The 12,153-nt window shown below is 47.7% G+C and overlaps 1 non-coding gene across 1 annotated transcript; it reads right to left on the bottom strand.

Moving 5' to 3' along the window:
- Positions 1-1,309: 1,309 nt before the first annotated feature.
- Positions 1,310-1,381, bottom strand: TRNAG-GCC (transfer RNA glycine (anticodon GCC)). The gene has a single exon. It is a non-coding gene; the product is annotated as a tRNA-Gly (tRNA).
- Positions 1,382-12,153: the final 10,772 nt, after the last annotated feature.

Raw genomic sequence — 12,153 nt, 5'->3', positions numbered from 1 at the left:
CAAGCCCATCACTCGTCACATCCGTGTCTAGGCTCTGGGTCAGGGTCAGTGGGAGGCCCACGGGCAAGGTCTCCTGCATGGCACCGGGATGCTGAAATAGCAGCATTTGACACATTTAAAACTTGCTGTTTGTGCAATCACTAAAAACTGCACCATTAGCTGGATTTTCAGATTGCATGAGTGCAGATCATTAAGTGTTATTACAGTATTAATTATTAGAAATGTCCTGTCCTGCCCAAATTAAATTGGGATAGTCAACGGCCTGCGAGTTCTCAATAGCACGGATAATTTACCCGGAGATCCACCACCCTGGGTAAGGTGTCTTCACACGCAATTCACATTAGTTCACATTAAGTACCAACTGAAGATCCCAGAAGAAATGGAACAAATCAGATCTGGATATTTTCCTATGGCAACCTTGCTACAGGAACTTCCAGAAAAAAAGGGAGGCTGGGCAGAGACTGTATTGATGCCTCACGGAGAAAGTTGACCCATTAAATCCAGTTTTTAATGTGCCTCTTGGTTGCTGCAATGATTTCACAGGATTTCAGTGTCTCATAATCTGTGCTCAGTTGAAAGTGAAAGGTGCATCACTATTTAAGGCTGATTCATTCAAAACTGGATGAATATTTTTTAAAACCCTAACCCTGTCAAGAAGCTGAGATGATCCCAGTTGATTACTTAGATATTTCAAAATTATCCTTAGATTCAATTTTTAAATTTTTATTTAAATAAAGTAAATTAGAAATTCAGTTTTTAAAGCTTAGTGTAAACTATATAATAGTTGCTTGTAGCGTCAGTTATATTAGTTCCGAGTGGTGATCAACATTGGACAATGGCACAGCTGTGAAACGGTGTCTGTTCTTAGAACAATGGGTTTGGGAGGCTGGGAAAACTATGCAATGCTCCTGGAAAACGTAATATTTAATGTCAAAAGATATGTGTATGCGGAGTGTTATTACAACTAGGTACAGAAACTGCAGACTAAAAATCGAAAACGCCCAAAACTACACATGATGGAGTGAATGGACACACATACAGATGTGACCTAACAATGATACTGAAGCCCAGACTAGACTAGAATAGACACTCCAGATATTTTCATATCTAATCTGAAATTGAGTAAGGTTCAAGGTCCTTTTTTAAAATGAAAACCTAGTATTTCCCCCAACTTCTACTCTTCTTACAAATCTTGTTTAGTCACTCAGTCATGTCTGACTCTCTTGTAACCCCACAGACTGTAGCCCACCAAGCTCCTCTGTCTAAGGCAAGAATTCTGGAGTGGATTGCCACTTCCTTCTCCAAGGGATTTCCTGACCCAGGGATTGAACCTGGGTCTCCTGCATGGCAGGCAGATCCTTTACCACTGAGCCACCAGGAAAGACAGAGCCTTTAAGAGTCTGAAGAAGGAAGTGGAAAGGACTGGGTGCAGACACCCTGGTTCCAGTCCCAGCTCTGCCCGCTGGGTTGCATGGAACCAAAATGAGTCAGTACTTCCCTGAAACTCTCCCTGCAGGGCCTGAAGATCACAAACTACACCTTGAAATTTCCTCTGGCAGCATAAATGGCATAGAATAGTCATAGGTTATAGTTTCCAGGGCTCTTTTTATTAAGAGAGTACTTCCCCGGAGCCTCATCCAAGCGCAGGAACCACTATTCTTTTCACAGATCAGAGGCATCAGGGTCCTCACTCTCCTCCAAAACTGGCACTTAGGAAACCACAGAATGACTCAGGCTTGTGCCTACAGAGCCAATGCCCATCTCCTTTCCAGGAATCCACCAAGGGCTTGCTTGATGCCCCCCTCCAAAAGCTCCAGTGGGAACCATCATAGACCCTACCAGAAGAATGAGTCCATCCCAGGTCGGTGGCAGGAGCAAGCCCATGTAATGAGAGGCCTGGGGCTGACACCTGTCCACACAGCCTGAAGCCTGGGCTTGTCCTTCTCATGCTCAGGGGCTGGCATCAACTACAAACTGGCATGTGTCATCTGCCCCTGCAGGGATTAAATCACGTGCTACTGCAGCTACTGACTTTCAAACTGCCCACCCCCTCCCACTGAAGGGAGTGCGGGGTAGAGAGCAGGAAGGAGGCGCTCTGTGCTCTGGAAACACTGGCAGACCAGCCCTCCAGGTAATTATTTTCAGGAGCTGATTTTCTGAGCCCAATTCTTCCATCTCCTCATATCTAGAAAAGCACTAAAATCATTCACGGTCATGACTGTACCTCATGATGGCAGAAACCTTCTACAAAAATGTGTGTTTATCTGCATGCACTCGCCCTTCACCAAGGAGCTTCCCAGGTGGCTCAGTGGAAAAGAATCTGCCTAAAAACGCAGGAGACACAAGAGATGCCGGTTCAACCCCTGGGTCGGGAAGACACCCTGGAGTATGGCAACCCACTCCATTGCCTGGAGAATTCTAAGCACAGAGGAGCCTGGCAGGTTACAATCCATGGAGCCAAAAAGAATCGGACACAATGAGCAACTGAGGACACCCCTTCACCAAAATCACATGCATATTGACCTTCCCCCTTGCCTCTTTGGAGCAGTTTCTCAGAGCTATCTGAGGTGCTGTCTCCTGGGCTGCAGTCCTCCTTTTGCACAAAATATAACAACTCTCAGCTCCCACGTTGCCCACTTTTGTTTTAGGTCAGCATGGCAGAAGCATCTCCATCCCACACATCCAGAAACTAAGAGGCTCTCTAAGACCCGGACTAGAACTCCCAGACCACGCCCCGCCCTTCCCCCATCAACGGACCAGGCACAGGAAGGTCTCACAGGCCACATGTCTTCCTCTCCCTTCTTTCTGCCTGGCTCTCCCTCCAAACCCCTACCAGGCCACAGGTCCAAGGCCCGGCCAGCAGAGGCTGAGCCCACACCCATAGTGAGCCCTGTGCCCTGGCAGGGGGATGCAGTCAGGACCCCAAGTATGTCCAGCGCTGTGAGTGGCAGCTGCCACACTAGCTCCTTGAGGACCAAACTTAGAGAAGCAGCATCAAAACGGGCCCGGAGCTGCCCCTCCCCGGCCCCCGCTCCTCGGGGCCATGTGAGAGGATGCGGGGTCAAGGGGAGAAGTGAGGGGCTGTGCGGCAGAGGAAAGGCCGCAGGAACAAAGGCAAAAAGCAGAGGGTTTGGAGGGGAGCCCGCCCCTGGGTGTGGCCACACCTGCCCCAGACCCACCTCCTCAGGCCAGTTTGATCCAGGAGCTCCCAGCTGGATTCTGGTTCAGGGTCACCCACCAGGTCGCATCCCCAGATGGAGATTCTCAAGATCCGAACAGAACCAGAGCAGCCCAGCCGTCAACTCAGGCCAGTCTAGTGCATGGGTCCTTCCTGGATTCTGGTCGGTTGGACGCTGCTATTGAAATTCTCCTAACACCAGCGGCACCTGGACTCAGACAGCTTGCCCTGATCCAATCCCATCGCCATCAGCCGCTCAACAATTAGACCCTTTCTCCACAATTTCAAAAGTGTTTTTTGATCTAGGGAAGGGGTGCTATTTTAATATTTTCACTCCAGTGTTCACACTCTTGTCCTTCACTTGTCAAATCTCAAACGTTTTAGAAATTAGTAGTCTCCAGGTTTCAGTTGCAAATTTTCAGTCAACAGAACAAAACCCAACCTTCTGCAGCGAAGGCAGAAAACCAGCCCTGGCAGCAAAGCCTGTGTTCCTCCCTCCGTGGCTCAGCTCACCAAGGTGGTAACTTCGCAGCCCAAGCAGGCTATTGAAATGCAAACGCTGTTAAGTACTGTCTGTTTCTTTCTGTTATTTCAAAAAATGGAGAAGAAATTAAACACAAAAACTCATTAAAGCAAAATTCAGATTACCAATTTGAGCACAAAACAGTCAGTAAACGCAAATGCCAATGTTCTAATTGTAACGGTAACTGAAACCACTTCACACCCTGGTCACATTGACTGTCTGTTTAAAGGTCTAATTAGAACCTTCAGCTATTATGGGTGATATGGATGAATACTTTATTACGAGTACATTTATTCTTACAGCTTTGAGCCTTTCAGCAGTAAGCTCCTTGAAAGTAGGGAGTCTCCTTTAATTCATTGAGGCTGTAGCTGTGCTAGTGGCTCAGTCGTGTCCGACTCTTTGAGACCCAGTGGGCTGTAGCCCACCAGGCTCCTCTGTCCATGGAATTTTCGAAGCAAGAATACGGGTGTGGGTTGCCATTCCCTTCTCCTGGGGATCTTCCTAATCCCAGGATCGAGCCTGGGTCTCCTGCCTTGTAGGCAGATTCTTTACCCTCTGAGCCACCAGGGAAGCCTAATTCATTGTGGGAGTGGTATCAACTAGATGGTGTTGAGCCAACAGCAGTAAAACAGCTCTGGGAGTACACTCAGTTTGGGAGAGCAGTGATCTCCAGGGAACCAAGTGGCGAGCTGTATACCAACCAGCCGCTCCGTTCGTTACACACTGCGGGGTTCAGCTCTGTCACGTCTGAGCTTCTGCATGCAATCAAGAGACCAGCCATAGTTAACTAAAAAACCCCTTCCAAAATAATTTTAATTTCAGTTTTGATTCTCTTGCTTTTTTTTTTTTAGCTATTTTCATTTAGATTTTATGAGGAAAAATTTTAGAACCACTAGTAATGGTATTAGAAAAATAAAGAGAATTAGAAAAATATGCCCATATGCTAGAACATCACCCACTTTTCTATTCTCATGTTTCCTTCCTGTCTTCACTAATACAATGTGTATTTTTGCACAGTTGAACAATGATGGTACAAATATATAGCCTTTATATTGACAGCTATACCATTCATCCATTTTAACCCTTGGGCATTTAAAAGTATTTCAAATAGAGTTGCAGTGGGCACATCCTGTGTTACTTTGTGACAAATTTTTCCTTAGGTTCTTTTTTTAAGTTTAATATAATCCTTAAAACTCCTCATGAGTTCTCCATATTGCTTCAGAATAATTTAGATAAATTGAAAGCACATTTCTAGCAAAGAAATAATTTATTACAATAAGTTACCTATTTGACCAAAGGTTCCAAAATTTCATAGAAAACACATGTACAGCTGTCATCACTTTTTCAAATAGAATTAGAATACCCTCTACTTTTTATGATTTGTAATAACGAACCTACTAAAAAGTTATGAAACATTTATAGGCCAAACAATGAAAAGAGACTAAAGAGTGTACTCACTACAAACACAACAAAAAGCTCATAAATAAAAAACACTTACAACTAAAATCTTAAAGATATAAACAGATAATTAGATGAAGAGAATTAATAGCAATAAAATATCTGAAAAAAAATGTTCATTCTCACAAATAGTGAGAGAAATGACAGCTAAAAAAAATAAAGCATTTCTTACCTATTAGATTAAAAATAATCTAGTTATCAGTAAAGACTGAGAAAAGACAATCTAGAGATCTGAAGACTTTGAAACTAGTGATTCACATTCTAGTCCCCCAGCTGTGCCGAGGAGCAGAGAGACAGACTGAGAGAGAGGATCCCGGGTGGCCTCGCCTGCAAGGGCTTGAAGCCGGGCTTGGGTTCCCAGCCAGAGGCTGAGGCTGGGCAGCAGCAGTGAGAGAGAGGAAGGGATTAGGCTTTGTTCGGAAGAAGCAAGTTACCCGCAGTATAAACACGCCGTCCACTAGATGAGTAAACGCCGGGGTAGGCTTTCCACCTTCTGGAAAGGCCGGCTCTTTTTCTCTCTCTGTCCACGGCTCCAAGGGCGGGTGAGGGAGGGTCACGGTGCCCTGCGGTTCGGCGTGCCGTGTGCACGTCCGCTGCGCCCGAGTGAGTTGCGGTGTCTGGTTGTGGGGCGTGCTCAGTCACCGGGCCCACTTATGATGGATCAATGAGCAGGAACTCATTATATTCTGACGCAAACCAGCCACAGGAAGGGAGAGCCCACTTAGGTGTGTGAGAGTGAGATTATATACGGGTTTTTTTTCCGCTGTTTCATCTCACAAAACTGCAAAAGTCCAGGCAATGTTTTGTCAGTAAAAAACAATAAAGAATATGAAAAGCCCATCTTCACAGAACATTGGACATTGCAAAACAACCTGCAGCTATTATCGGATATATCAAAACTGACACGTAAAACTTTGGCTCTTGATTGAGCCATATCTCACGGGGACAGCTCAGCTCGTCCCCTCTCTCCTGAGTGGAGCTGCGTGTCCGAAGGACCAGGGCAGGGAGTTTATGAGCTTAATTGAATTGCTGGTATTCGGATGGTTGAAAAAATTGGTGACATTGCAAAACTGATCGTTAGATGTTCAGAAGCAGAAGGGACTCTTACTCCATCAGGACCTAAAGGAATAGCCTAGATTAGAAGTGAGGCTAATTGTGTTCACATACCTTATAAAGAAACCAGGAGTGCTTTATGAATGCAGTGTTGATGCATTTGCTACCTGTGGTCTCTTACCTTTTAAAAGAGCTAATGAGCTGACACACAACTTGGTTCTAATATCATCCAAAAGGCAACTATTTCTTGAAAACAGGAAAATAATCGCTGCATCTTCTCTCACGTATACCCATATATATGCTATGAATTTTATGTCCTGTAATATTGCTTTGTGTCTTTCTAATATTGCAACAAGAACTTTGTGTGTGTGTGTGTGTGTGTGTGTGTGTGTGTGTGTAAAAACTGCACCCAAATTAAATGAGGAAGAAATAATTCAGAAGTTGCTTTTCCTGTGCTGCTTACAAGTAAGAGAAAATTAGATACACGAGAAGCCGAACAGGGGTCAGATCCTAAGCCACAGATGTGCCAAAAAGCCATATTACACACTCCTGACACCCCAGAATTCCCATCGGCACACCTAAATAATATCAGATTGGGCTCTTCACGTGTATTATACTGCTGAACATCTGTTTCCTGGGTTTCTGAGAGACTGTATTTAAAGCCTAAAGGTTTGGTATTAAGGGAAATAATTAACATGTTTCTTGGCAACTGGCCAGCAGGGATGGCACATCCCTCGAAAATGACAAAGTCTCTTCATCCCCCACGTCACCATGAGCGATTCCCAGAGTAATTCGGGAGAATGACTATAATAATACGCCCTTCCTCTGAAAGAGCTGTGATGTAGGCATGGGGATGAGAGCGCGTTTGCAGCCTGCATGGCGAGGAGCTGGACTCAAGGGCGCTGGAGGTCAGTGGAGATCCCACTAGCCTGGTGAACTACCATCACCTGGCGCTCTCTTAGTTCTTAGAAATGGTCCTTTTGCATTCATAGGAAATTGAAGTGCTTCAGCGAATTCTAAAAGCTGAGATTTCCATTTTGAAACTGCCAGGGACACATCCCTCAGACACTCTCAGTGGATTTACAGCTGTGGTCCCAAAATTTATTTCCGCATCTCTGAGCAGTACCCCAGCCCAGCCCAGTCTTGTTGGAGAAGTTTCTAGAGGGTGCGGGTATCATTTTGGTCTTAGTTGTTTTTGATTGCACAGAGAGACTCACCCTCATGGGAGGTAAAACTTCTCAAGACAGAGCAGGAATGAAGGAGCATGGTACAGATGCTGGCTTCTTTCCCTTCCCACTGTTGATGATTTAAACACGAGGTGACACAGTGCATACAGGTGCGCCGCCCCTCTGATACGACCACTGCTGATTTCAGATTCAATGCATTCCTTCCTATTTTGGTTTAAAAGCATATTTATTTTTGGTATTAATGTAGGGGAAACTCAAGAAGATACTCATGGGGCAATTGCTCATCCACCGCAGAAATGGGTGCCCTATTTGAACGTTTTGAGAAGCTCCCTTGCATGGTGAACGTCCATCCAGGAAACATCTTTGTGGCCCCAGCAGAAGACACTTAGAGAACGCTCGTCACTGAACAGGGTCCCTTCTCCCCTTCTCCACCTCCACCACACAGTGTTTTCACTTTTAGCTAGCAGATGCCGCGGCTGGACCCGGCTCCATCTTTATTCCTGTGTGTGGTCTGTTGGTGGCTCTGTTCTGAGGGTGTTCGGGCGCTTCTGCTGTGATTAGCACTGGCTTCTCTGCACTGCGGTGGGACAGTGACTGGAGCTTGGGTCCTGCAGGAGCATCGCAGCTGCGAAGAGTGATGGAATGACCTCGTTTCAGGCTTTCTCTTAGACAACAGGCAGCACCCTATGAAGATTGATACAGAAGGGCAGGCTGCCTGGGCCGGACCATCAGATGGATTGATATTATTCTCTAGCAGAGGATGAAGACAGAGTAACCGTTATCATACTCAATACGCGGGCTTGTCAGCAGCAGAAAATCATCCCGTGTCACTGATTATGGGAGCGTTTCATGACTGTCACTCGAATTTAGTAGCACGACAGCGTGGGCAAGCTACTGGGTCAGAAACTCCCTATTTGTAAGAAAAGGAAAGGCTGCCCACAAACCCAGCCCCCACGAAAGTGCCCCTGGTGAAAGGGAGAGGCTGGCAATTTGCAATACGCATTTGCTTCTTGTCTCATAGAACAAGGGTGGCTGATTCCCAGGGCGGGGGCCTCTGTGGGTTCAGTTCCCTGACACGAAGTTGCTGGATGAGAATCACTCTTTGCTGGGTTGATCATCCAGGGGTCTAGGGAGGACTTGTATTCTCGAAGATAGCTGTGACATACCCACCACCTACTGTCATGTGTCATTCACTCTTCACTCATGTGGTGGACACACCCCCTCACCCACGCAGACACACATGAGAAATGAATGCCTGTCCACTGTGAATGGAGAGCTGAGGGTCAGTGGCAGCTCGAGGCACAAGGGAACAGCTGCCTCTGATGCCCACGGGGGTGAGGCAATCATTCTCCACGTGGCATGACTGGGCCCCCAAGTGATCGCCAGCCAGGCCCTGATTCCAGTTTCTGAAACTGAGCCATCGTTCTTTCATTCTTTGTTTCCCACCCCTTGTGAGAGGCAGACCCCATGGGAAGCAGGCCTGGCAAGCTGTGTCACTTCACAACGAAGAGTATGACAGCTGGGACCCTGATGCTACAAGACAGCAGTGGCCAAGCTTACGCACTCCAAGTAGGTGAGGGTGAAGGGAGAAGACCCTTCCTGGGGCAGCAGTTAGACCCCAACACGCAGAGCAGATCCCATGCAAGACTCGCCAAGTCAGTCATTGCTTCTCAAGACAGAATCAGGAACACACGGGCCGTCATGGAGGAGGTGGGGAGGCTGCAGCAGGAGCTGAGTTGCAGGGTGCGGGGCCTTCGGAAGTGTCAATGCTGCTCTGCACCCTGTGGATCGGGGGGCAGGGGGGCTGCAGGATGGTCCCATGGGCGAGGCCCCTCATCCGGAGTGTGTTCAGAAATGAAGCCTACTGCCACCACGTGGACCAGAGGTCACAGGGCAACCAGCGCAGAGCATCTCAGGTGGGGGAGGAGCTGGGGAGACCTGGACAAAGAGGACAGACGGCATGGGGGCTCAAACCAGTCTTTCAGGTTGGTCAGGAGGTGATAAACACACACACATAAATGCATATACTTCTGTAATATGGTCTATTTATGGCTCACATGCTCAGTCATGCCCAGCTCTTTATGACCTCCTGGAGAGTAGCTCACCAGGCTCCTCTGTCCATGGGATTCTCCAGGCAAGATTACTGGAGCGGGCTGCCAATCCTCCTCCAGGGGATCTTCCAACCCAGGGATTGAACCCATGTTTCCTTATCTCTTGCATGGCAGCCAGATTCTTTACTACTGAGCCACCTTTGCTCTTCTTAATAAAAATAGACTATTATTTAGCGCGTGTTGTTTGGGAGAAAGATTCTAGAACTAAGATGTGGTCCTGAGAGCAGGAGTCAGAATTCCACAGGGCACTGTTACAGTAGAAATAAAGATGGCAGTAGCTTTTCTTGTGCAGCCACACTACGCTGAGCCCCAGTGCAGGGTGCCTTGGAAGCCCAGCTCCGGCAGAATCCATCCTACCGCCTGGCCCTGGAGCAGGTGGCCAGCTCATCCAAGCCTCCATCCCTGACCTCAGGGTCCTCTCGGGGAAGACGGAGAGAGAGACATTCGGAGCTCAGGATACAACGTATGGCACAGGGACAACTGGTGATCTGTCCTCCCTTGAAGCAGTTTGAAGGCTCCCAGAACCTATGCTATAATATACATATAAGAAACCTATAATAAACAGCATCACAGCCTCAGCCTCACTAAAAGCATGGCCCTCAAAGCTCTCAAAGGAACATGGACCCAAGAGGTAAGCCAGCGGGTATGGTTCCGTCTGCAATTGGTGGCCCTGCCAGGAAGCCAGCTCTGTGACTCCCAAATCTGTGATGAGCATCCTAACTTCAGACCCTGGCCTGGCACATGAATGCCAGCAGCCACAGAGACAGGACCCAGCTGTTACCTACATGTCAGTAACTAGCTGCTGTCCAGAATGAGGGGCCTCAGGGTGAATCACGTGTGTCCATCACGACAGGAAGCAAGGGCTCAGGACTTCCCACTCAGTGTCTGCTGCCACGTGGAAAGGCGCTTCCCAAACCTGCCTCCTGATGCTGTCAGGGACACCGGGGACTTTCAGACTCATGACAAGGGCCTCATCTTGACCTTCCCATGAACCAAAATTGATCCATTCATTAGGTGACCTTTAGTGAGCACCCTTCCCTGCTGGCTTCGTGCTGGGTGGTGAGGACATCTGGACACAGACGAACCAGAAGCTTCAGGGAGGTGCTGCCGCTCTTCATCCAGAAGAAACCTGATTGGGGGCTGGTCATTTTCTGGGAAGACTGAGAAAACAGTAAGTATGAGTGGCTAACTTCAAGTCAGATTTGTATTATTCTTCAGGACAAATGGGCTTCTCTGGTGGCTCAGCTGGTAAAGAATCCACCTGCGATGCAGGAGACATGGGTTCGATCCCTGGGTCGGGAAGATCCCCTGGAGGAGGAAACGGGAACTCACTCCAGTGTTCTTGCCTGGAGAATCCCATGGAGCCTGGCAGGCTACAGGCCATGGGATCACAAAGGGTTGAACATGACAGAGCAACTAAACCCACCACCACCACCACAGGATAGTTTCCTCCACTGCCGCTGCTTCCTGTCTGGTTGCTTTTCTCCACACTCATGTGACAGTTGCAGCCTGAGAATGGACATGAGTGACCCACAATTCATCCATGGACTTGTCCTCAAATGATGTGACTTAACAGGCCTCTGTACCTGGCGGGACAACTCGGGACTGCAGTGACTTCTACAAGAGAGACCCCCGCTGGCTTAAACACTGCATGAGGGTCCTTCCATCTCCCTGTCGGACCTCTCTTGGTGAAACCTGCCAACAAATGGTGACTCTCAAGAAATATGGCCCATTGCATTGTTTCCCTTTAAAACAGAAAAAAAAAGGGGGGGGGTAGGAAACAGAAGCAATCTGGTATCCAGGGAGCTTGCTGGGAGAATATTTTCCATGGGAGCCAGCTGCCCATCCATCTCCCCTTTGCAGAGCATCAAGGCCACTAGGCTTGACGGTGATGCAACACGTCCCCCACTTGTCAGCGCCCCTGCTAGACGTGAGTGATGGCAGGGACGGCCATCACATGGCTGAGCTACAGCAGGAGCCTGGCTGGCCTGGCCCCCAGAATAAAAATGAAAAAAAAAAAAAAAACCCGCTTTTAAAATAATGGAGCTTCCTGAGAAAGTATGCTTCATGATTCACTTTGTGGGAAGTATTTATTTCTCTCTGCTTGTGAAGGAGGTTTATCATGCCTGGCATATTTCTCCACACTAAAACCAAAAACCTCAAAATATATACAGAAAAGGAAACCACAGCTGAAAGAAAGGTGCACGTGTGTATGTGTTCAGTCGTTCAGTCATGTCTGACTCTTTGTGACCCTACGGACTGTAGCCCGCCAGGCTTTTCTGTCCATGGGATTTCCCAGGCAAGGATACTGGGGTGGATTGCCATTTCTTCCTCCAGGGGATCTTCCCAGCTCAGGGGTCAAACTTGCATCTCCTGCATTGGCAGGCTGGTTTTTTTTTACCACTGAGCCCCCAGGGAAGTCATGTGTATATTTATTTATAAACAGACACGTGTATATAGATACACACACACACACACACACACACACACACACACACACACACATACACACACAAATATATACACATCCATATACACATGGGCTTCCCAGGTGACTCAGTGGTAAAGAACCTGCCTGCCAATGCAAGAGATGTGAAAGAGGCAAATTCAGTCTCCAGGTCAGGATGATCCCCTGGAGAAGGG

The sequence above is a fragment of the Budorcas taxicolor genome, chromosome 22 (genome assembly GCF_023091745.1).
Source record: "Budorcas taxicolor isolate Tak-1 chromosome 22, Takin1.1, whole genome shotgun sequence".
In the NCBI taxonomy this organism is placed as follows: domain Eukaryota; kingdom Metazoa; phylum Chordata; class Mammalia; order Artiodactyla; family Bovidae; genus Budorcas; species Budorcas taxicolor.
Note: the sequence above shows the minus strand (reverse complement) of the source record. Positions and strands in the feature narration are given on the sequence as shown.